The sequence below is a fragment of the Capra hircus genome, chromosome 21 (assembly GCF_001704415.2).
Source record: "Capra hircus breed San Clemente chromosome 21, ASM170441v1, whole genome shotgun sequence".
NCBI lineage: Eukaryota > Metazoa > Chordata > Mammalia > Artiodactyla > Bovidae > Capra > Capra hircus.
This window is the reverse complement of record NC_030828.1, coordinates 28437674-28460941: the sequence shown is the minus strand read 5'-3', so window position 1 is coordinate 28460941 and position 23268 is coordinate 28437674. Positions and strand designations below refer to the sequence as shown.

The 23268-nt window shown below is 42.4% G+C and overlaps 1 pseudogene; it reads left to right on the top strand.

The window, feature by feature from the left end:
• LOC102184381 lies at window positions 16893-17546 on the top strand (annotated as a pseudogene).

Sequence of the window (23268 nt, the reverse complement as noted above, 5' to 3'; positions counted from 1 at the left end):
AAAGTGTTATCTGCAAAGTGCACTAAAGCAAAGCCCAATAAAATGAGGTCTGCCTGTAATTCAATAACTTCCAAAGAAAAAAGTTAACTTTCTGATCATATGTTGACTCAAATTCTTTCAAAGGGAAAAAACTTAACTTTGATGTTCATTAATAACCTTGGTTACCAAGTTACAAAATAAGAAGAAAAGCAGATCATACACAGCTCTTTGCTTTTATATATGGCTGGGAAACTCTTTGAAAGTTATTTTATAATTGGAAAAAAAATTCCATGCAATTTTCTTGATAAATGCAGATAAATGAAAGTAAGTTTGTAATTTTGATTTAAAACAGATAATTTCTGCTTCCACATAGGAAGCAGAATGCTGCAAAGAACAATGAGAAAAATCTGGATAGTCTACACAAATTGTCATTTTTCTTGAGTCTATTAGAGGGAAGCCTGGCATGCTGCAGTCCATGGGGTCACAAAGAGTTGGACACAACTGAGCGACTGAACTGAACTGACTGATTTAGAGGTGGGAGACTCCACAGCTACCAAATAAGCTGATTTCCAAAGGAGGGGCAGAACCTCCTGGAGAAACTTGGCTTCAGTTCGTTCCTTTAGGGTCAAGCCAGGAGAAACAAGGGGCTGCCCCTAATGGTGGCTGGAGACCTCAGATAACATGCTAGGAAATCCTAAGAGGCTGAGGGATGTCCCTGGTGGTCCAGTGGCTCCCAATGCAGGGGGCCCAGGTTCAATCCCAGGTCAGGGAACTAGATCCCATATAGCACAACTAAGACCCAGCACAGTCAAATAAATAAATACATATTTTTTAAAAGACTTTAAGAAATATAGATCAATGGAACAAAACAGAAAGCCCAGAGATGAATCCATGCACCTACGGACACCTTATCTTTGAAAAGGAGACAAAAATGTCCAATGGAGAAAAAACAATCTCTTTAAAAAGTGGTGCTGGGAAAACTGGTCAACCACTTGTAAAAGAATGAAACTAGAACACTTTCTAACACCACACATAAAAATAAACTCAAAATGGATTAAAGATCTAAATGTAAGACCAAAAACTATAAAACTTCTAGAGGAAAACATAGGCAGAACACTCTCTGACAAAAATCACAGCAAGATCCTCTATGACCCACCTGTAATGGAAATAAAAGAAAAAATAAATAAATGGGACCTAATTAAACTTAAAAGCTTTTGCTTTTAAGAAATGAAGGAAACTATAAGCAAGGTGAAAAGGCAGCCTTCAGAATGGGAGAAAATAATAACAACCAAAACAACCGACAAAGAATTAATCTCCAAAATATCCTGGCAGCTCATGCAGCTCAGTTCCATAAAAATAAACAACCCAATGAAAAACTGGGCCAAAGAACTAAATAGACATTTCTCCAAAGAAGACATACAGATGGCTAACAAACATGAAAAGATGCTCAACATCACTCATTATCAGAGAAATGCAAATCAAAACCACAATGAGCTACCATCTCACACTGGTCAGGATGGCTCTTATCAAAAAGTCTACAAACAATAAATGCTGGAGAGGGTGTGGAGAAAAGGGAACCCTCTTACACTGTTGGTGGGAATTCAAACTAGTACAGCCACTATGAAGAACAGTGTGGAGATTCCTTACAAAACTGGAAACAGAACTGCCATATGACCCAGCAATTCCACTGCTGGGCATACATACCTAGGAAACCAGAATTGAAAGAGACACATGTATCCCAATGATTAATGCAGCACTGTTTACAATAGCCAGGACAAGGAAGCAACCTAGATGTCCACTGGCAGACAAATGGATAAGAAAGCTGTGGTACATACACACAACGGAATATTACTCAGCTATAAAAAAGAACACGTTCGATTCAGTTCTGATGAGATGGATGAAGCTGGAGCCTATTATACAGAGCAAAGTAAGTCAGAAAGAAAAACACCAATACAGTATATTAATGCACATGTATGGAATTTAGAAAAATAGTAATGACAACCCTATATGCAAGACAGCAAAAGAGACACAGATGTAAAGAAGAGACTTTTGGACTGGATGATTTGAGAGAATAGCATTAAAACATGTATATTACCATATGTGAAATAGATGACCAGCCCAAGTTCAATGCATGAAACCGAGCACTCAAAGCTAGTGCACTGGGACAACCCAGGGGGATGGGATGGGGAGGGAGGGGGAGCGGAGTTTGGGATGGGGGACACATGTACACCTGTGGCTGATTCATGTCAGTGTATGGCAAAAACCACCACAATATTGAAAAGTAATTAGTCTCCAATTTAAAGAAATTTAAAAAACAGACACAGCACTCTTAAAAAAAAAGTTCTCATTCCAAGATAAAATATTGTATCTATAGGTGGTGTTAACTAGACTTACTATGGTGATAAATTTTGCTAGTTTGCATTATATATAGAGAGAGAATCGTTATGTTGCATGCCTGAAACTAATACTGTTTTATGTCAATCATGTCTCAAAAAAAATAAAGTTAAAAAGAAAAAGAAGTCTTCAAAGGCCAAGTGTAGGCCTGCAGGTACACTGGGAACAGCTGAGGAGGAATCTAGTGAGCGTGCTCTCGAGGGAAATACAGAGCAAGTCAGGAGCCAGGAGGGACTGCCATGATGCCCCCACCCAGAATCATCCGTCCTATGGGCTGAGGGAAGGGCCCCAGGTCCTCCCACCCATGGGCACAGGTGAAAATCCATCGCATTTAAAGAAAGAAATGCAAAACCCATCTGCCTCAGGGAGAAAAGGGGAAGACCCATCACTGCTGTAGGAGTAAAAGGGTCTACTACCGTGGAAAAATGGGAAACCACGTGCGGCCTGGGACCCAAGACCTACACCAGGCAGAGGAAGGGGGGCGGGGGTCCTTGTCCAGAATAAACACAGACACAAGGCAGATGTTCGCTGCGTGGCAAGGAAGAGCAGGGAGTCCCTCACTGAGATTCAGGAGCAGGTCAGCACAGGAACCCTCATGTCACCGTAAGTCCCGTGCTGAGGACCAGACAGTAGCCTCCACCCCTGCTGCAGGGGCAAGAGTCTAGAAGAAGCTCCTCAGCCATACAGAAATGCAGGGGCAGCTGCAGGTGAAGAGAGTGCCAGAATCACTGATGAAACCACCTGGCACCCCCACCCCCGTAAGCACAAGGGAGACACCCACATTCAGAGAGAGCAGATGCCTTAGCTACACAGACAGCAGCAGTGAAATGATAAGGCCCAAATGCTGCTCAACCCCTAACTATACGGACTCAGCATCGCACATTAAACACCAGACAGAAGAGGCATGATAATGAGCAGGTGAAAATACAGTTTACCTCAGTCTTCTGTACTGTCCCTGTATACACAATGTTTGGCATATAATAAAAAAAAATTATAATTTCCAAAAAGAACTAAGAGAAAGCAATCTAGAGATAAAGCAATCAATGGAAATAGATTTGCTGGCTCAGACAGTTAAATCTGTCAAACAGGAATTTTAACATAACTGTAATTAATATGTTGGTGCACCTAGTGGAAAAGGAGGCAACAAGCCTGAACAGGTAGGAAATTTCACCAGTGAGATGAAAACCATGAGAAGGAGTAAAAGAGAAATGCTGGAAATAAACTTTATGATGTCACAAATGGAAAATTCTTGTGACAGACCAGTATGAATAGAATGAATAGAGCTTCGGAAATTCAACAAGCCTGAGGACGGGTCAGTGGAAATCATGTGACTTCAAACACAAGGATAATAAAGTGGCAAAAGCGAGTCAGAGCACTCCAGGGCTACAGGAACCGCCACACAGTCTAACATACATGTACTTGGAACGATAGAAGAAGACTGAGAATTGGAAGAGAAGAACTATCTTTGGGGAAGATAATTTTAGTCGAGAATTTTCCAGGGACTTCCCTGGTGGTCTAGTGGACTAAGGGATCTGGGATCTCAGTGCAGGGGCCTGGGTTCAATCCCTGGTCAGGGAACTAGATACTGCAACTAAGAGTTTGCATGCTGCGATTAAAAGATCCTGCATGCCACAACAAAGATCGAGGATCCTGGGTGCCACAACTGAGACCTGGAGTGGCCAAAGAAATAAATTTTTTTAAAAGAAGAATTTTCCAAAAATAAGAATAAACATTAAACCACAGTTCAGTTCAGTTCAGTTCAGTCGCTCAGTCGTGTCCGACTCTTTGCGACCCCATGAATCGCAGCACGTCAGGCCTCCCTGTCCATCACCAACTCCTGGAGTTCATTCAGACTCGTGTCCATCAAGTCAGTGATGCCATCCAGCCATCTCATCTTCTGTCGTCCCCTTCTCCTCCTGCCCTCAATCCACAGATCCAAGAATTCAGAGAACACGAAAAAGAATAAATACCAAAAAACAGACACCACCACAAAAAGAAGCCCACATACACCTATAGACACCATAGTTCAACTGCTGAGAGATGAAAAGCTGTCCAATGTGATGAAGAGAACTCACACTGCTCATGTTACATATGGGGCTTCCTGGTGACTCAGCAGGAAAGAACCCGCTTGCAATGCAGGAGTCACAGGAGACTTGGGTTCCATCCCTGGGTCAGGAAGATCTGCCGGAGGAGGGAATGGCTACCCACTCCAGCATTCTTGCCTGGAGAATCCCATGGACAGAGAAGCCTGGTGGGCTACAGTCCATGAGGTCACAGAGTCGGACACGACTGAGCGGCTGAGCACCCCCGCACTCGTGTTAACTATGAAAGCTGCTGAGAGAGCACATCCTAAGAGTCATCAATGACAAGGAAAACTTTTCCTTTTCTTTAATTCTGTGTGTGTATATATATGATATGATGCCTATTCACTACACTTACTGTGATAATCAAGTCATGATTTAAGTCCAATCATTCCATATACCTTAAACTTACACAGTGCTTTGTGTCTATTATATTTCAGTAAAACTAGAGGGAAAAAATACTTTTTTGAAGAAAAAAGCTTTAAGGCAGCCAGAGGAACGAGTACTTTATACACAGCAGAGCACACACAAGATGTTCAGGACACTTCTTTAAAGAAAGCAGACTTTGAGTTCATGAGGCAGAAGGAGGATGGGAGGGACCCCCTCCTAGGGGAAGACTGGGATGTTGAGACTCGTAAGGTCACGGGCACCAAGAAGATGCAGAAGATTTACCACCCAGGGGGTTTCCTGAGGAGAGAGGGGCAGGGGCTGCCAGACAGACCAGCTGGCTTGAGCAGCGCAGGGCCAGTGGTGATGGAAGGGGCTCTGGCAACTGGCTGAGCTCTCGTGAGCTTCCTGCCAGCCCCACTCCTGGAGGGAGAGGGCAGGTTTTCTTACCACTTTCTTATTGGCTTTTGCCTCAGGTGTGGAGCCAAAAGGAGGGAGGAGAGAAAGTTGTGTATGGTCCAACATCAAAAGTGGAGACTCACTGTTTACTACATGGATAGGACAGCAGACAGAAACTCAACTGACAGAGAGATGGGGGGCACTGGAAATGGCAAAGATGAAGTGACTAGAGAAGATTTTTCTTACTGTAAATCACAATGGAAGATAATCCACAGCTTCTGGATCCAGACAGAGTACACATTTCACCCTGCTTTTCACTGTGTACAAATAAAGCTCTTCACAAACAGAGAAGCTGGCAGGATACTCAGGGGCAGAGAAGAGGAGGTAGGCATGGGGATCTTGACTGGAGGACAGCCAGGCAGCGTGTTCTTCTGACAGATCCTTGCCTGGGAGTCACAGGGGCCACAACCCACAAATGCCAGCATGCCCTGTACAGGCCAACAGCCTCCAAGGGGAGCCTCTTCTCTCTGCCCCAAAGCCTTGACAAAGCGCAGTCCTGCAGGATAGAACCCACTCACTGCAGAGGAAACCTCAAAACAGCTACTCCATCCCCACCCCACCCAACACTGCAGCCAGAGGGATGGACAGCAGGCAGAGCTTTGGTGCCCTATGCTGACAAGGGTCTCTCCATACTGGAGCAGGGCCGTGGAGACTGGGGAAAGCTCTGTGACCACCCCTGCCTGCAGGCAGAGGTGACCTGTCGACTGTTCTATCCTACACTAACGTGAGCAGAGGCACAGACTTGCTCTACATCTCACCCCACACTAACTATGGAGGGGTCCCCAGCTACCATTTCTGTCTCCCCATCACCAGGCAGTACTACTGCAGAGACTGTGGCAGACTCACAACTCACTCAGCAAACAAGGAGGCAGCACCCGCTCCCTCCCCATCGGGGGGAGGGTTGAGGATGACAGAGGGGAAAGAGCTGGAGACAGGGACTTTAAATCTGTGCATGGAGTCCTGGGCAGACCCCCAGACAGCCCAGACATGACGAGCCAGAACGAGCACATCAAAGGCCTGAAGAACGGCACCCCACGTCAAATGCTGGCCTCCGGGGAGCATGCAGCTGAGCAGGACAGCGTTGTGATCCAACCGGCCTCTGCACCGCAGCCCACAGAGGTGTGCCAGAACACACATTCTGACCCCAGCTGGTTGAGCGCCCGCTTAACGGCCTGAAATGGAAACTGGGACCTCATAAACTAACACTCAATTTGTCCTGGCACATCCTACAATTACTCATCATAGTAAGATCCGGAAAATCTCAACTCGAATGGGAAAGAGCTATTAGCAGAGCCAACACCAAGATGATACAGATGCTGTAATTACCTGACAAGAATTTTACAGGCACTATCATAAAAATGTTCCAAGGCACATACACTAAATCTGGGAAAAGAGGAAAAAATAGAAATTTTGTGAAGAAAATGAAGATTTAAGAAGAACCCAATAACAACTTGAGAACTGAAAAAAAAAAAAGAAAATGTAAAACTCACTGAACGGTCTGAACAGCAGGTGGAGGTGACATTTGAAAGAATCCATGAACCGGAAGACAGAAAAACAGAAATTATCCAATTTCAACAGGGAGAGAATAGATTTTGAAAATGAACAGAATCTCAGTAACAATATGTGGGACAACAAAATGATCTAATATTCTTGTCACTGGAGACCCAGCAAGAGAGAATGAGTGTAATGCTGAAAAAATAAAGAAATAATGACTGAAAACTTAGCAAATTTGAAAAAGAAACTTACACATTCAAGAAGTTAAGCAAACCCTAAACAGGATAAGCTGAAAGAAACTTATGCCTGGATACATCATAATCAAATCCCTGAAAAAGAAACACAAAGAAAAATCTTGAAAGCCACCAGAAACAAATGTGTTACTTGGTGTGAACAGTAAAACTATTACTGTGACAGCATGTTTCTCATTAAAAATCATGAACTCCAGAAAGAAGCATTTTTCAAGTGCTGAGAGAAAAAAAGCTGTCACCAAGAATTCTATATTTAGCAAAACTATGTTTCAGGGACAAAGGTGAAATAAAGGTATTCTCAGAAGGGAATCTAAGGAATTTGTTGCTAGCAGACCTGCTCTAGTAAAAACAAAAAAAATGCTATAGGAAGTTCTTCAGATGGAAAGGAAATGACAATGGCAGGAACCCTGGAACATGAGGAGGGAGGAGGAGCGGCAGAAAGGGCATGTCAGTCTTCCACAGTTGTAAAGTGTGGATGGTTCAGAAGGACACTTGCGGATCTAGAGTCTGAGTGGCTTAGCAGGTTCTCTGTCTCAGCATCTCACCCCAGGCTGCACTCAAGTGCCATGGGGCTGTGCTCCTTTTGGGATCTTGAGGTCTTCCTCCAAACTCACATGGTTGTGGAAAGAACTGGATTCCTCAAAGTTGTAGGACTGCAGCCCTCAGCTCCTGCAGTCAGCCACATGCTCCTTGCCCCCTGGCCCTCTACGGACAGTTCACATCACAGCAGCCTGTCCTACCAGGGCTCCTGTGACCAGGTTACACCACCTGCAGCAAGGCATGAGTCCCTGCGCCACTGTCAGGGTGGAGTCAGTGAAGCCCCACAGAAGCTCTGCATGCACCCCAGGCTGGACTTGCACACTACACCCACACAGAAAAAGGATTTAAATGGGAGTAATATCAAACAGGTCTTGCAACACAATGCCAGAGAGGTGGCCAGGGCACAAAGCTACTTGCCACACCACAAACCAACAACTTGAATGACAGAAGATAAACAAAAGGCACCAGCGCTGAGATTACTTGGAGGTTGGAATTAATCTGACAAGGATTTAAAGCAGTCATGATAAAGATGCTTCAGTGAGCAATTACATACACACTTAAATAAAAAACAGGAAAATGTCAGCAAATAAACAGAAGACATAAAAACAGAATAGAAGGGAAATTATAGAACTAAAAAAACGTGATAATTAAAATTAAAACTCTCTGGACAATTGTTCAGAAGTAAACTGGAGATAGTAGAGGAAAGAATCAGTGAATGCAAAGACACTAGAAATTTCCAATCTGAACAACAGAGAGAATATAGACTTTAAAAAAGAAGAAGAAAAACAGCACCTCAGGAACTTGTGAGACGATTACCAAAAACATCTAACAATTGTATCATTGGAGTCTTGGGAAAAAAGGAGAAAGAGTATGAAGCAGAAAAAAATATTTGAATAAAAATGACTGAAAATAATTTTTTTTTTAATTCAACTAATCCAAAAGTAGGCGGGAAAAGATGAAAAAGAAGACAAGGAACAGATGGAACAAACAGAAAATAAATAACAACGCGGTAGACTTAAATCCAATGTTATCACTAGTGATGTTAAATGTAAATAATCTAAAATACTCAATTAAAAAGGCAGAGATTGTCAGATGAGATGAAAAATCAAAACCCAACACATGCATCTAAAAGAAACTCAATTAAATATGAAGACATATAAATTCAATATAAACATAAAAATTAAATATAAAAACTTTTATATGTTATAAAAGGATGGAAGAAGATACACCACCAGGCAAACACTAATAAATAGTATAACATTAGTATAATAGTGGTTATATTAATCTCAGAAAAGTAGACTTCAGAAGAAGGAATATTACCAGTGATAAAGATGAACATTACAGGATAATGAACAGGTCAATTCATCAAGAAAACATATGTCCCTCAAAAAGTTAAAAAGAATTACTATATGATCCAGGAATTCCACTTCTGGGCATATACCCCAAATAATTCAAACAGGGATTCAAACAGCTATCTGTACACCAGTGTTCATAGCAGCATTATTCACGGTAGCCAAAAGGCATGTGAAGTGAAGTCCTCAGTCCTGTCCAGCTCTTTGCAACCCCATGGACTGTAGCCTACCAGGCTCCTCTGTCCATGGGATTTTCCAGGCAAGAATCCTGGAGTGGGTTGCCATTTTTAAACAACCCAAACTTCCATCAACAGATGAATGGACAAACAGTGGAATGTTATACAACCTTTAAAAGGACTGAATTCTGGGGCTGCCCTGGTGGCTCAGTGGTGAAGAATCCATCTGCCAATGCAGGAGACACTGGTTCGATCGAATCCAGGAAGATCCCACATTCCAAGGAGGAACTAGGTCCATGAGCTACAACTATAGAGCTTGGGAGCTGCAGTTACTGAGCTTATGTGCCACAACAACTGAAACCCATGCACTCTAGAGCCTGTGCTCCTCAACTAGAGAAGCCACTGCAATGAGAAGCCTGTGTACAACTTAGCGAACAGAAACAGAGGAGCCCTTACTCACTACAGCTAGAGCAGTATTCTGAGCATTTAAAAAAAAATATTCAGAGGTTAAAAATAAAAACTTGGCTACTGTTGGCGCCATTTTCCCCTTTCTGAGCAATACCTCACTCTTGGAGCTACAGGTAGTTTGCTGTGAAATTAGTTCTTTAAGCAAAAGCCATCTTGTGTGAATCAGCTAAGAAGGCTAGGAAGACAAATCCACACACAAACTGTGTCTATTCCATGAGGATAAATCAATACCCCTGTCCAATAAGTCAACTGTCCAATAAGTCCAATAAGTCAATTGGAAGGAGTGGTCCAATGGAATCCACAAACTTGTGCTCACAGATCTGTTCTTCCCTGGTGGCTCAGAGGTAAAGAATCCACCTGCAGTGTGGGAGACGCAGGTTCAATCCCTGGGTCAGGAAGATTCTCCTCAAGTAGGAAACGGCAACCCACCCCAGTATTCTTGCCTGGGAAATCCCATGGGCAGAGGAGCCTGGTGGGCTATAGTCCATGGGGTTGCAAAGAATGTAACATGACTGAGCAATGAACACTTTTACTTTCTCATATCTGTACACAAGAATAGAAGCTCTAGGACAGGAAGCACTTGCCCTCTGCTCTACCTCTAGTGCCCAGAAGGGCCTCAGTATCTATTAGCTGAATGACACACACACACACACAAGCAGAGTTTGTCTTCTATTTCCTGAGTCACGTTTTCTGCGAGATGAGCTCTTCCTCTTTCTTTCCAAGATGTTCCTTTCTCCTCTTTCTTCTGAGTTCTCCTGTTCCCCCTGCCATAGTATATACAGTTGCTGTACCATTTTTTAGCTTTACTGAGATAGTAAGACATAAAGTTAATCATATACCTGAGTATTTCATTTGGTATCATGTTTTGGAGGTTTCAGTTCAGTTCAGTTCAGTTGCTCAGTCATGTCTGACTCTTTGCGACCCCATGAATCGCAGCACACCAGGCCTCCCTGTCCATCACCAGCTCCCGGAGTTCACTCAGACTCACATCCATTGAGTCGGTGATGCCATCCAACCATCTCATCCTCTGTCGTCCCCTTTTCCTCCTGCCCCTAATCCCTCCTAGCATCAGAGTCTTTTCCAATGAGTCAATTCTTCGCATGAGGTAGCCAAAGTACTGGAGTTTCAGCTTTAGCATCATTCCTTCCAAAGAAATCCCAGGGCTGATCTCCTTCAGAATGGAATGGTTGGATCTCCTTGTAGTCCAAGGGACTCTCAAGAGTCTTCTCCAACACCACAGTTCAAAAGCATCAATTCTTTGGCGCTCAGCCTTCTTCACAGTTCAACTCTCACATCCATACATGACCACAGGGAAAACCATAGCCTTGACTAGACAGACCTTTGTTAGCAAAGTAATGTCTCTGTTTTTCAATATGCTGTCTAGGTTGGTCATAACTTTTCTTCCAAGGAGTAAGCGTCTTTTAATTTCATGGCTGCAGTCACCATCTGCAGTGATTTCGGAGCCCCCCAAAATAAAGTCTGACACTGTTTCCACTGTTTCCCCATCTATTTCTCATGAAGTGATAGGACCTGATGCCATGATCTTCGTTTTCTGAATGTTGAGCTTTAAGCCAACTTTTTCACTCTCCTCTTTCACTTTCATCAAGAGGCTTTTTAGTTCCTCTTCACTTTCTGCCATAAGGGTGGTGTCATCTGCATATCTGAGGTTATTGATATTTCTCCCGGCAATCTTGATTCCAACTTGTGCTTCCTCCAGCCCAGCGTTTCTCATGATGTACTCTGCATAGAAGTAAAATAAGCAGGGTGACAATATACAGTCTTGACGTCCTCCTTTTCCTATCTGGAACCAGTCTGTTGTTCCATGCCCAGTTCTAACTGTTGCTTCCTGACTTGCATACAGGTTTCTCAAGAGGCAGGTCAGGTGGTCTGGTATTCCCATCTCTTTCAGAATTGTCCACAGTTTATTGTGATCCACACAGTCAAAGGCTTTGGCATAGTCAATAAAGCAGAAATAGATGTTTTTCTGGAACTCTCTTGCTTTTTCCATGATCCAGTGGATGTTGGCAATTTGATCTCTGGTTCCTCTGCCTTTTCTAAAACCAGCTTGAACATCTGGAAGTTCACGGTTCACGTATTGCTGAAGCCTGGCTTGGAGAACTTTGAGCATTACTTTATTAGCGTGTGAGATGAGTGCAATTATGCGGTAGTTTGAGCATTCTTTGGCATTCCCTTTCCCACCTCCAAAACATGTTTTAGCATATATCAGTACCTTATTCCTTTCCATGACTGAACAGTATTGTATTGTTCGGATAGACCACATTTTCTTAACGTGTTACCCATCACTGGGGGCTCCCCAGGTGGCATCAGTGGTAAAGAATCCATCTGCCAATTCAGGAGACGCAAGAGATAGGGGTTCAATTCCTGGGTAGGGAAGATCTCCTGGAGTAGGAAATAGCAACCCACTCCAGTATTCTTGTCTGGGAAATCCCATGAACAGAGGAGCCTGGTGGGCTGTAGTCCATGGTGTCACAGAGAGTTGGGCACGACTGAGCGACTAAGCACACCACGTAATCACTTGGTGGACATTTGGCTTGTTTCTGCTTTTGACTGTTATGGATATTGCTGCTATGAGCAAGTTTTTGCATATACCTATATTTTCTTTTTTTGTAGGGGGGGGCATGTATTTAGAAGTAGAATTCTCGAGTCAAAAACAGTTAACTCCATGCTTGAAAATTTTTAAGAACTGCCAGACTGTTTTACAAAGTGGCTGCAATCGTTTTCCATTCCCACCAGCAATATATGACGGTTCCAATTTCTCCCCATCCTAATTCTTGTTTGACTATCCTTCCTATTGCAGTTATTCTAGTGGATATGAAGCTGTTGTTCCTTTTTATCATGTTGTTGTATGATGTGGGCAACCTCATGGTATCGAGTGAACAGATCACCCTGCTTGTTTCCTCTGAGCAGTGTGAAAGCCATATTTTGTGTTCCACGTAATGCTCTGGAGCCTGACTGCCAGAGGCGATGTGGGAAGAGCTCAGCTGAGACTGTTTTTCCTGGAGTATCTGATCTCTCGTCTCTTCACCAAGGTTTTCTAAATGTCCCTAGCAGCGTTTCCTGCCCCCTGTGTAGGAGGTGATGCCATAACCTCTGGTGAACATCCCAGGCTCTGGATCCATTCTCTGGCTCGATGTGGAACCCCCAGCTCCATCAGAGTCCATCCTGGTTGCTCTCCAGCTACCCTGTTCACCACACCCCTCCCCCATGGACAGGGAACGATAAGGATACTCAACCCACTCCCAGCTGGCCGCTCTCCTGAGACAGAGTCCCCAGATTGTGGTGATTCACCACCAATACCACTTGCAGGAGTAACCTGGCACACACAATAACTTTTTATTCTCTTACTGTTTCTGGATTTTTTTTGTGGTGGGGGTGGGGGGGGGGGTTGTCTTTTTCCTCATCTCCTGCCAGGTTTATTTGTTGGCTTGTTCTTTGTGGCAAGGAGGCGCCAGTTTAACCACCTGTTTGTCTCACTTAGTATTTGCAAACGGAGATGCTCTGATCCAGCAGCTCTCTCCAGAAGGTCTCAGCAATATGTTTAGGTCTCTAGCTTACTCTTTAGCTTACTCCTGAGATGCTGGGCCACAACACAGACCCTGAGCCCTGCTCTCCTGCAGTCTCAGTAAACCACGTCCAGTGTCTTAATCAAAGCTGCCTCCTCCTGTGTAAAAGCATGCTTTTAAAGCACAATTTCCATACTTCAAATCCAAGAATTTATACCGAACCGCATACCCTCTAACCTTCTTATGACAGTTCACACACTCTGGCTTGGACAGAGGGAAACTTGAGCACACATGAAGGAACCTGCCTGCCTTTTCAAGTTCTCCTGACATATCTGAAAAGCAGCATCAGTTACAGCGTGCTTTCTATTCACTGCTAATGGAATGAATCAGAACTATCTGCAAATTTCTTACCTGATCATGTGCCAAAAATAAATGCAATTCTGGCACAAAGTACTTTAAAAGTGAAGAAAGCAAAGTTGTGTGGCATACAGAAGACATCTTTACATTTTAAATCTTGAAGTGTAAAAATCTATTCTTTTCCTTTTTGGCTGCACAGTGAAGCATGTGGGATCTTAGTTCCCCAGCCAGGGATCAAACCCATGCCCCCTGTGGTGGAAGCATGGAATCTTAACAACTGAACTGCCAGAGAAGTCCCTTGAAACATAAAATCCTCTAAAAATTTTTATAGGCACCATAAACCAATGCTCCTCAGCAATTTGCAAGAATCAGATTCATGTGGTGCTGTGGCCAATATTTATTTAGAGCCAACATCTGTATGTCGCCACCCTGCAACCGTCTCACCCACCAGAGTCCAGAATCCCACTCAGGTGCTTCAATACCTGCAAGACACCTATGGCATTCATTCAGCAGCGGATATGAGGGCCACTGTCTGCACGATGCTGCACTGGGGACAGTGATGTGGAGAGAGCAATAAGTAACACACCACCTGCCCACCAGAAGTGACTGAGGTGAGTGGAAGAATGCTGACAAAGCAAGATAGATGTGCTTCAAAGTAATGACACACGGCGTGCTGCAGTGATAAATTCTGAATTTCTAGAGTACCGTCATCTGAAGGTGGTGATCAACATGGTGCCCAGCCTGTGATGAGCTTCCCCATGTAACAGCCTCTGATCAGAGTTCCCACAACAGGGGAACAGAGTCTAAAGGTCAGACCCAAACAAGACAGTTGGCTGCCAGCTGAGGCTCCTGCAACTGACTAGAGATCACCCCCACCCTCTTTGCTGCCCTTTGAACATGCCCTTGAACTTCCTTCAAGTTAGGCAGACCAAAATGGAGGAAGTCTTGTTCAGGCTTCAGCAGCAGGAGAGCAGACCTCTAACCTGCCTGGAATCTGCCTCTGTGACAGAGCACAGCAAGCGCAGATCTTAGCAGCCATTGCTGCGCATCATTATTCTGCACGTTACCAGGCAATGGGCCCTGCTCAGCTATTGGTCAGTGCCTCTTAGCCAGGATGGAGACCCTGGAGGGTGACAGCTGTGCCTTGGGATCTTGTTCTTTCTTGTCGGGACAGACAGTAACATTCGTTTGATGGAGATTTACAGGAATATCATTACCTGACCATCACTGGGCCTCAGGAACAAAGGATCTGAAACCAAGAAATCTTCAACAGCTAACCATGCCCCTCCTTCCCCTTTTGCTTTATAAAGGGCTCTGCTAAGTTTTCAGTAACTTTGGGGTTCTTAGGGCATAAGCCACCCATCTCCTTGCATGAACCTATAATAAACCTTTCTCTGTTCCAAACTCCAATGTTTTAGTATTGTTTGATCTCACTGAGCATTGCACACACGGACTTGGGGCTTTGGTAACACCTGGATTCTGTGTCTGCTGGCATGTGTAGCAAGTCAGGCAGCACTTTAGATTAGGAAGGGAGTAGGTCTTGAATTTTTGAGTCCCTGAGGATCTGGTCAACCAACCCCCACCTCCCTACCCCCCGCTCCAGAATCTAACAAAATCCCATGATTCACAATGTGAAAAGAACAGCACTGTAAAAAGGTTAAAGTTAACCAGAGCTACATTTTTGCGCACAAACTGATGATATCACTTTGCAGCCGGGATCACACGTGACAGCCCTGGAACTGTCTCACCCATGGAGTGGACACACTGCCCAAGACCCTCTCCCGCCTGGGATTCCAGACTGCTCTAACAAGGAATTTCCCACAACTGTTAAGTCTGGTTGTAGGTCAGCCCAATCTAGTGATGAGTATGTTGTTACTTCTATTGTTTCTATTTATATTTTTAATGACTGTACATTGAAATTGTTTAAAAATTTATAAAAAAATCGAAATTATTTGTGTGTGTAACGAGTGGTTTGTTTTGCTAACAAACCCTTCAAACCTAGGTTCGAAATTAATCCTTCACAAGTAGAATTACTGGCAAAATAAGGCCCATGTATGAATTCCACGGACTATATATACAGTCCATGGGGTTGCAGAGTCAAACACAACTGAGCGACTCTCACTTTCACGACTTCCTCACTCATAACTTTTGAGAACCTCTTCATCTTCCCACTAGTTCTCTGAGGCCATTGGCTCCATCAAATCCTTGATAGGAACTATCCCCAATTTGCTTATATTCTTTAGGTTCCTTTAGGTGTTGTTTTTAGTCACTAAGTCACGTCCAACACTTTTGAGACCCCATGGTCTAACCTACCAGGCAAGGATTCTGGAGTGGGCAGCCATTCCCTTCTCCAAGGGATCTTCCCAACCCAGGGATCAAACCCACATCTCCTGCATTGGCAGGCAGACTCTTTACCACTGGGTGACCAAGGAAGCTGAGGTCTGCATGTAAAACGGCTTAGGAAGAAGTTCATCCATTGTCTCTTGTGCATTCAGAGTCTTTTCAGTTTTCACCTTTCAAACACTGGACACTGGTCATTTAACTCAAGACCGCAAAACCATACAGATGGCCAGAAGTCAGGATACACACTGCACACCGCCAGCAGTTCCTGTCACCTCCCTGCTCCTCCTCATGCGGGAGTAACAGCAGTGGAGATTCTCTTCTATGCAGAGCTGAATATGGAGCAGATTCTTGGGAAAGCTTTACCATAATTAACAAAGGCCCTGCTTCCTGGAAGGACAGGTCCTCCTTGAAATACCTGCTCAGCCCAGTCTCAAGTGCCCAGGTCGGGTAAGAAAGTGTCCTATCACTAGAAAAGAAAGTCTCACGCAATCCGGGCTGCCCACCTGAAGTGCTGCCTGTTCCGTGCCCAGGCTCATGGTCCCAGGAAAAAACAAGTGAAGACTGGCTGCTTCTGGGAATATGACAGGAAAGCAACTGTAATGGGGAAGCCCCACCTAGTGTTCAGGGCTGGAACTGCTACTTGACCAGACCAACACACACCTGCCCATACACAACTCCTGGTTCCTAAAGGGCAAGTAGGACCTTCCCTGGTGGTTTCAGTGGTAAAGAATCCACCTGCAATGCAGCAGAGTGGGTTCGATCACTAGGTCAGGAATATCCCCTGGAGGAGGAAATGGCAACCCACTCCAGTATTCTTGCCTGGGAAATCCCATGGACAGAGGAGCCTGGCAGGCAGAGTTGGACATGACTAAGCAACTAACCCACCACCACGAAAAGGTGTTATAGCACCAAATGATTCAGTGACCCTTTCAGGTAAACTTTAATTTATTCTGACAAAGAAACACGTTTTTGTCACCTGAGGTTTATGGAGATATTCTCAAAAATATTTTATAGCTAAATATCTGATAACCTGGTTAATTACATCTGGCTATTGACACAGATGTTTAAAAAGCAACACTCTGCTGTCATGGTGGGCTTGCTAAAGATCACTGGCCTTGTGGAACTGGCTGTATGTGAGAGTCTACATGAGAGGCTAAAAATACCATTCACAGATTCTTGATGTTCTTCCACAAATCCCTAAAAATGAAGCATACAGAAAGTATACAGGGCTTCCCTAGTGACTCAGTGGTGAAGAGTCACCTGCCAATGTAGTGGACATGGGTTCAATTCCTCATCTTGGAGGATCCCACATGACGTGGGACAACTTAGCCCATCACCATAATCACTGAGCCTGTGCTCTAGAGCCCGGGAGCCACAACTACTTAAACCCAAGAGCCCTACAACCTGTGCTCTGCAATAAGAGAAGCCACTGCACTAGCCCCTGCTCTCTGCAATGAGAGAAAAGCCCGTGCAAAAATGAGGACATGGCACAGCCAAAAAAATTAAATTATCATTTTTTTAAATTTAGAAAAGCATACAGAACAGATTACATATGAAAAGCTGAGTATGGTCAAAGCCGAACCAGATGTTAAGACACTAGAAGAGCAACTTCAGGGAGGCCAAAGAGGTGATTCTTCAGGCTGAAAATAAACTAAGTCTGGGAAGAAAAATGGTTCGGTGGAAATCACAGGAGTCTTTAGTGGAAGAGCCTCCTGTCAACCAATGGAAATGGTCAACATAAATATCGTTAAATGACTTGTGTGTTGATGGGAAACTGATGTAAATAAATACTATTATATCAGGAAAATAGAAACACATACCCAATTTAAAGCTCAACATTCAGAAAACTAAGATCATGGCATCTGGTCCCATCACTTCATGGGAAATAGATGGGGAAACAGTGGAAATAGTGTCAGACTTTATTTTGGGGGGCTCCAAAATCACTGCAGATGGTGACCGCAGCCATGAAATTAAAAGACGCTTACTCCTTGGAAGGAAAGTTATGACCAACCTAGATAGCATATTGAAAAGCAGAGATATTACCTTGCCAACAAAGGTCCATCTAGTCAAGGCTATGGTTTTTCCTGTGGTCATGTATCGATGTGAGAGTTGGACTGTGAAGAAAGCTGAGTGCCGAAGAATTGATGCTTTTGAACTGTGGTGTTGGAGAAGACTCTTGAGAGTCCCTTGGACTGCAGGGAGATCCAATCAGTCCATCCTAAAGGAGATCAGTCCTGGGTATTCACTGGAAGGAATGATGCTTAAGCTGAAACTCTAATACTTTGGCCACTTCAAGTTGACTCATTGGAAAAGACCCTGATGCTGGGAGGGATTGGGGGCAGGGGGAGAAGGGGATGACAGAAGATGAGATGCCTGGATGGCATCACCGACTTGATGGACATGAGTTTGAGTGAACTTGAGGAGTTGGTGATGGACAGGGAGGCTGGCGTGCAGTTCATGGGGTCACAAAGAGTCGGACACAACTGAGCGACTAAACTAAAATGAACCCAATTTAAAGAGAAAAATGCAAAAAAGCCTGTAAATGTTTTTAAAGAAAGTTATTAAAACCCAAAAAGACCTACAAAAACAAACATGAAACAATTAATAAAATGGAAATAAAAACATACATATCAATAATAACCCAAAATATAAAGGAATTAAATGCTCCAACCAAAAGAAACAGACTGAATGGATACAGAAACAAGACCTGTGTACATGCTGTCTGCAGGACACCCACTTCAGACTTAGGGACACATAAAGACTGAAAGTGAGTAGACGGGAAAAGATATTCCATGCAAATGGAAATCAAGAAATAGCTAAGAGTCTTTATCACATAAAACAGGATTTAAAATAAAGACTGCCACAAGGGACAAAGAAGGACACTACATAATGATCAAGGGATCAGTCTAAGACAATGATTAATGACTGCATATACAGATCCAACCAACACAGTCGCACCTCAACATATAAGGCAAACGCTAACAGCAATGACAGAAAAAATCAACAGTAACATAGAAATCGTGGGAAACTTTAACACCCTACTTACATCAATGGACAGGTCATCCAGAGAGAAAATCAGTTAAGGAAACACAGGCTTTAAATGACACATTAGGTGAGATGGACTTAATTAAAAATTCCACCCAAAAGCAGCAGAATACACATTCTTTTCAAGTGCACTCAGAACACCCTCCACGACTGACCACATGCTGCGTCACAAAGCAAGCCTCAATAAATTCAAGAAAATTGAATATCAAGCATATTTTCTGACCACAATGCCACGAGGCTTGAACTCAACTACCAGGAAAAACCCACAAACACAAGTGGAGACCAAACAATATGCTACTAAACAACCAATGGATCACTGAAGAAATCTAACAGGAAATCAAAAATACCTAGAGACAAGTGAAAACAAAACCACAACAATCCAAAATCTGTGGGATGCAACAAAAGCATTTCTAACAGAGTACACAGCAATACAAGCTTACCTCAGCAAACAAGAAAAATCTCAAATAAACAACCTAAACTTACACCTAAAGCAATAAGAGAAAATGCAAAAAAACAAAACAAACAGACAAAAAAAAAACACAACAAACTTAGTAGAAGAAAAGAAATCATAAAGATCAGAGCATAAATAAGTGAAATACAAATTTTAAAAAATAGAAAAGATCAACAAAACTAAACGCTGGTTCTTTGAAAAGATAAACAAGATTGACGAACCTTTAGCTTGACTCATAAAGAAATGAGGTAAGGGGCCCCAATCAATAAAATCAAAAGTGAAAAAGGAGAAAACTACAACTGACACCAGAGAAATACAAAGAATCAATGAGACTATTACATACAACTATATGCCAAAAAAATGGACAACCTGGAAGAAATGGACAAATTCTTAGGAAAACACAACCTTCCAAAACAGAACCAGAAAGAAACAGAAAATATAGACAGATCAAGCATAAGTAATCAAATTGAATCTGTGATTTAAAAACTTCCAATAAACCAAAGCCCAGGACCAAACGGCTTCACAGGTGGAGTCTATCTAACATTTACAGAAGAAATAATACTTATCCTTCTGAAACTCTTTCCAAAAACTGGAAAGGAACACTCCAAAACTCTTATGAGGCCAGCAACACCCTGATCCCAAAACCAGAGATATCACAGAAAATAGAAAATTAAAGGCCAATTATCACTGATGACCAAAGAAGCAAAAATCCTCAGCAAAACAGTGGCAAACTGAATCCAACAGTACAGTAAAAGGACCCTACACCATGCATGATCAAGTGGGATTCATCCTAGGGACGCAAGGATTTTTTAATATCCACAAATCAGTCAATGTGATGCACCATACTAAGAGACTGCAGGAAAAAACATATGATTTTCACACTAGATGCAGAAAAGCGTTTGATAAAATCTAAAATCTAATAACTCTCCAGAAAGTGGCTATAGAGGGAACCTACCTCAACATAATAAAGGCCATACATAACAAGCCCAGAGCCAACATCATACTTAACAGTGAAAAGCTGAAAGCATTGTCTCCAAGATCAGGAACAAGATAAAGATGCCCTCTCTTACCACTTTTATTCAACAGTTTTGGAAGTTCTTGTCACAGTAGTCAGAGAAAAAAAAAAAAAAGAAATAATAAGGGCTTCCCAGGTGGCTCAGATGGTAAAGCGTCTGCCTGCAATGAAGGAGACCTGGGTTTGATCCCTGGGTCAGGAAGATGCCCTAGAAAAGGAAACTGCAATCCACTCCAGTATTCTTGCCTGGAAAATTCCATGGACGGAGGAGCATGGCGGACTATACAGTCCATGGGGTTGCAAAGAGTAGGACACGACTGAGCAACTTCACTTCTACTTCCAAACTGGAAAAGAAGTAAAACTCACTGTCTGTAGATGTGATACTATAAGCAGAAAATTCTAAAGGCACTACCATAAAACTACTAGGGCTCATCAATGAATTTGGTAAATTTGAAAGATACAAAATTAACATACAAAAATCTCTTGCATCTCTATACACTATCAGTGAAATGTCAGAGAGATATTAAGGAAACAATTCCATTTACCACTGCATCAAAAAAAAAACAAACAAAAAACACTGAAATAAACCTACCTAAGGAGGCAGAATGCCCTAACTCCAAGGACTGTAAGATGCTGATGAAAGAAACTAAAAACCACAAACACAAATGAAAAGATATGCCACATTCTTAGACTGGAAGAATCAATAATGTCAAAATGACTATACTACCCAAGGCAGTCTGTTGATTCAATGCAATCCCTAACAAAAATACCAATGGCATTTTTCACAGAACTTGAACAAGTAGCCAAAACAATCTTGAGAAAGAAGAATGGAGCTAGAGGATACTCCCTGGCTTCAGACTATACTAAAAGCTACAGTTATTAAAACAGTATGGTACTGACACAAAAGCAGACATAAAGTTCAATGGGTCAATTAATTTATGACACAGGAGGCAAAAACATACAAGAGAAGAAAAGAGTCTCTTCAGTAAGTGGTCCCGGGGAAACTGGACAGCTACATGTAAAAGAATGAAACTATAATATTCTCTAACACTATATATAAAATAAACTCAAAATGGATTAAAGATCAGATACTATGAAATTCCTAGAGGAAAACATAAGCAGAACACTCTTGGACAAAAATTGCAGCAACATTTTTTTGGAATTACTTCTAGAGTCTAACAGAAGCAAAGCAAAAACAAACAAAAAGACCTAACTGAACTAAAAAGCTTTTGCACAGGAAAGGAAACCACAAGCAAAACAAAAAGACAACATACAAACTAGGAGAAAATATTTGCAAAAGAGGCAACCAACAAGGCTTAATCCCCAAAATATACAAACAGCTGGTATAGCTCAAAAAAAAAAAAAAAATCAATCAAATAATGAGCAGACGTTCTAAATAGACATTTCTCCAAGGAAGACATACAGATGGCCAACAGGCATATAAAAAGACTGTCACATCATTAATTATTATAGAAATGCAAATGAAAACTATCATGAGGTATCACCTCACACAAGTCAAAATGGCTATTACCAAAAAGTCTAAGTTATCAACAATAAAGGCTGAAGAAGGTGTGGAGAAAAAGGAACCCTTCCACACTCTTGACAGAAATGTAAATTGGTTCAGCCACTATGGAGAAAAGTATGGACACTCCTTCAAAAACCAAAAGTAGGACTACCCTATGATTCAGCAAACTTACTTCTCTGGCATATATCCAGAAAAGATGAAAATTCTTAACTTGGAAAGATACAAACACCCTAATGTTCATAGCAGCACTATTTACAACAGCCAAGGTGTGGAAGCAACCTAAATGTCCATCCACAGAGGAATGGATAAAGATGTGGTACATATATACAACAGAAAATTACTCAGTCCTTCACTGGAAGGACTGATGCTGAAGCTGTAGCTCCAATCCTTTGGCCACCTGATACAAAGAGTTGACTCATCGGAAAAAACCTTGATGCTGGGTAAGACTAAAGGCAGAAGAAGGGGACGACAGTGGATGTGATGGTTGGATGGCATCACTAACTCAACAGACATGAGTTTGAGCAAGCTCCAGGAGATGCTGAAGGACAGGGAAGCCTGGCGTGCTGCAGTCCATGGGGCTGCAGAGTCAAACAGTGGAGCAACTGAACAACAAATAGTTACTCAGCCATAGAAAAGAATGAAATAATGCCATTTGAAGCAACATGGATGAACCTAGAGATGATCACACTAAGTGAAGCAAGTCAGACAGAGTAAGACAAATACCATATATCACTTGTATGTGGAATCATAAAAATTATACAAATGAACTTATTTACAAAACAGAAACAGACTTGCAGACACAGAAAAGAAATTTATGGTTACCAGAGCAGAAAGGCTGGGATAGATAAACTGGGAATTGGGGATTAACATACACACGGTACTTTATAGAAAACAGATAACCAAAAAGGTCCTACTGTATAGCACAGGAATGACAGTCAGTAATTTTAATAACCTATAATGGAAAAGAATCTGAAAAAATGCACATATACACACACATACACAACTATAAGGAAGTGGCAACTCCCTATAGTATCCTTGTCTGGAAAATTCCATGAACAGAGAAGCCTGGTGGGCTACAGTCTGGGGGTCGCGAAGAGACAGAATCAACTTAGTGACTCAACAACATACATAACTGAATCACTCTGCTGTACACTTGAAACACTGTATATTGACTATACTTGAATTTTAAGACGTTAACTAAAAATGTTTTTGCAAAAAAGAGTTTTTGGATTAATAAATGTTTTTCTTTCCAAGAAAGGGTCTACAACAGATCTTATAAAGACTCAAAAGCATTTATCATGCTGACACATTTTTAAACATTTCCACTGTGTGTTAATGAACCAGCCAATTATGAATAAATCTATTAGAATGGACTAATACCCTGAAAAAAAAAACATTTCACTTCTTAATAATAAAAGAAAGTTGCT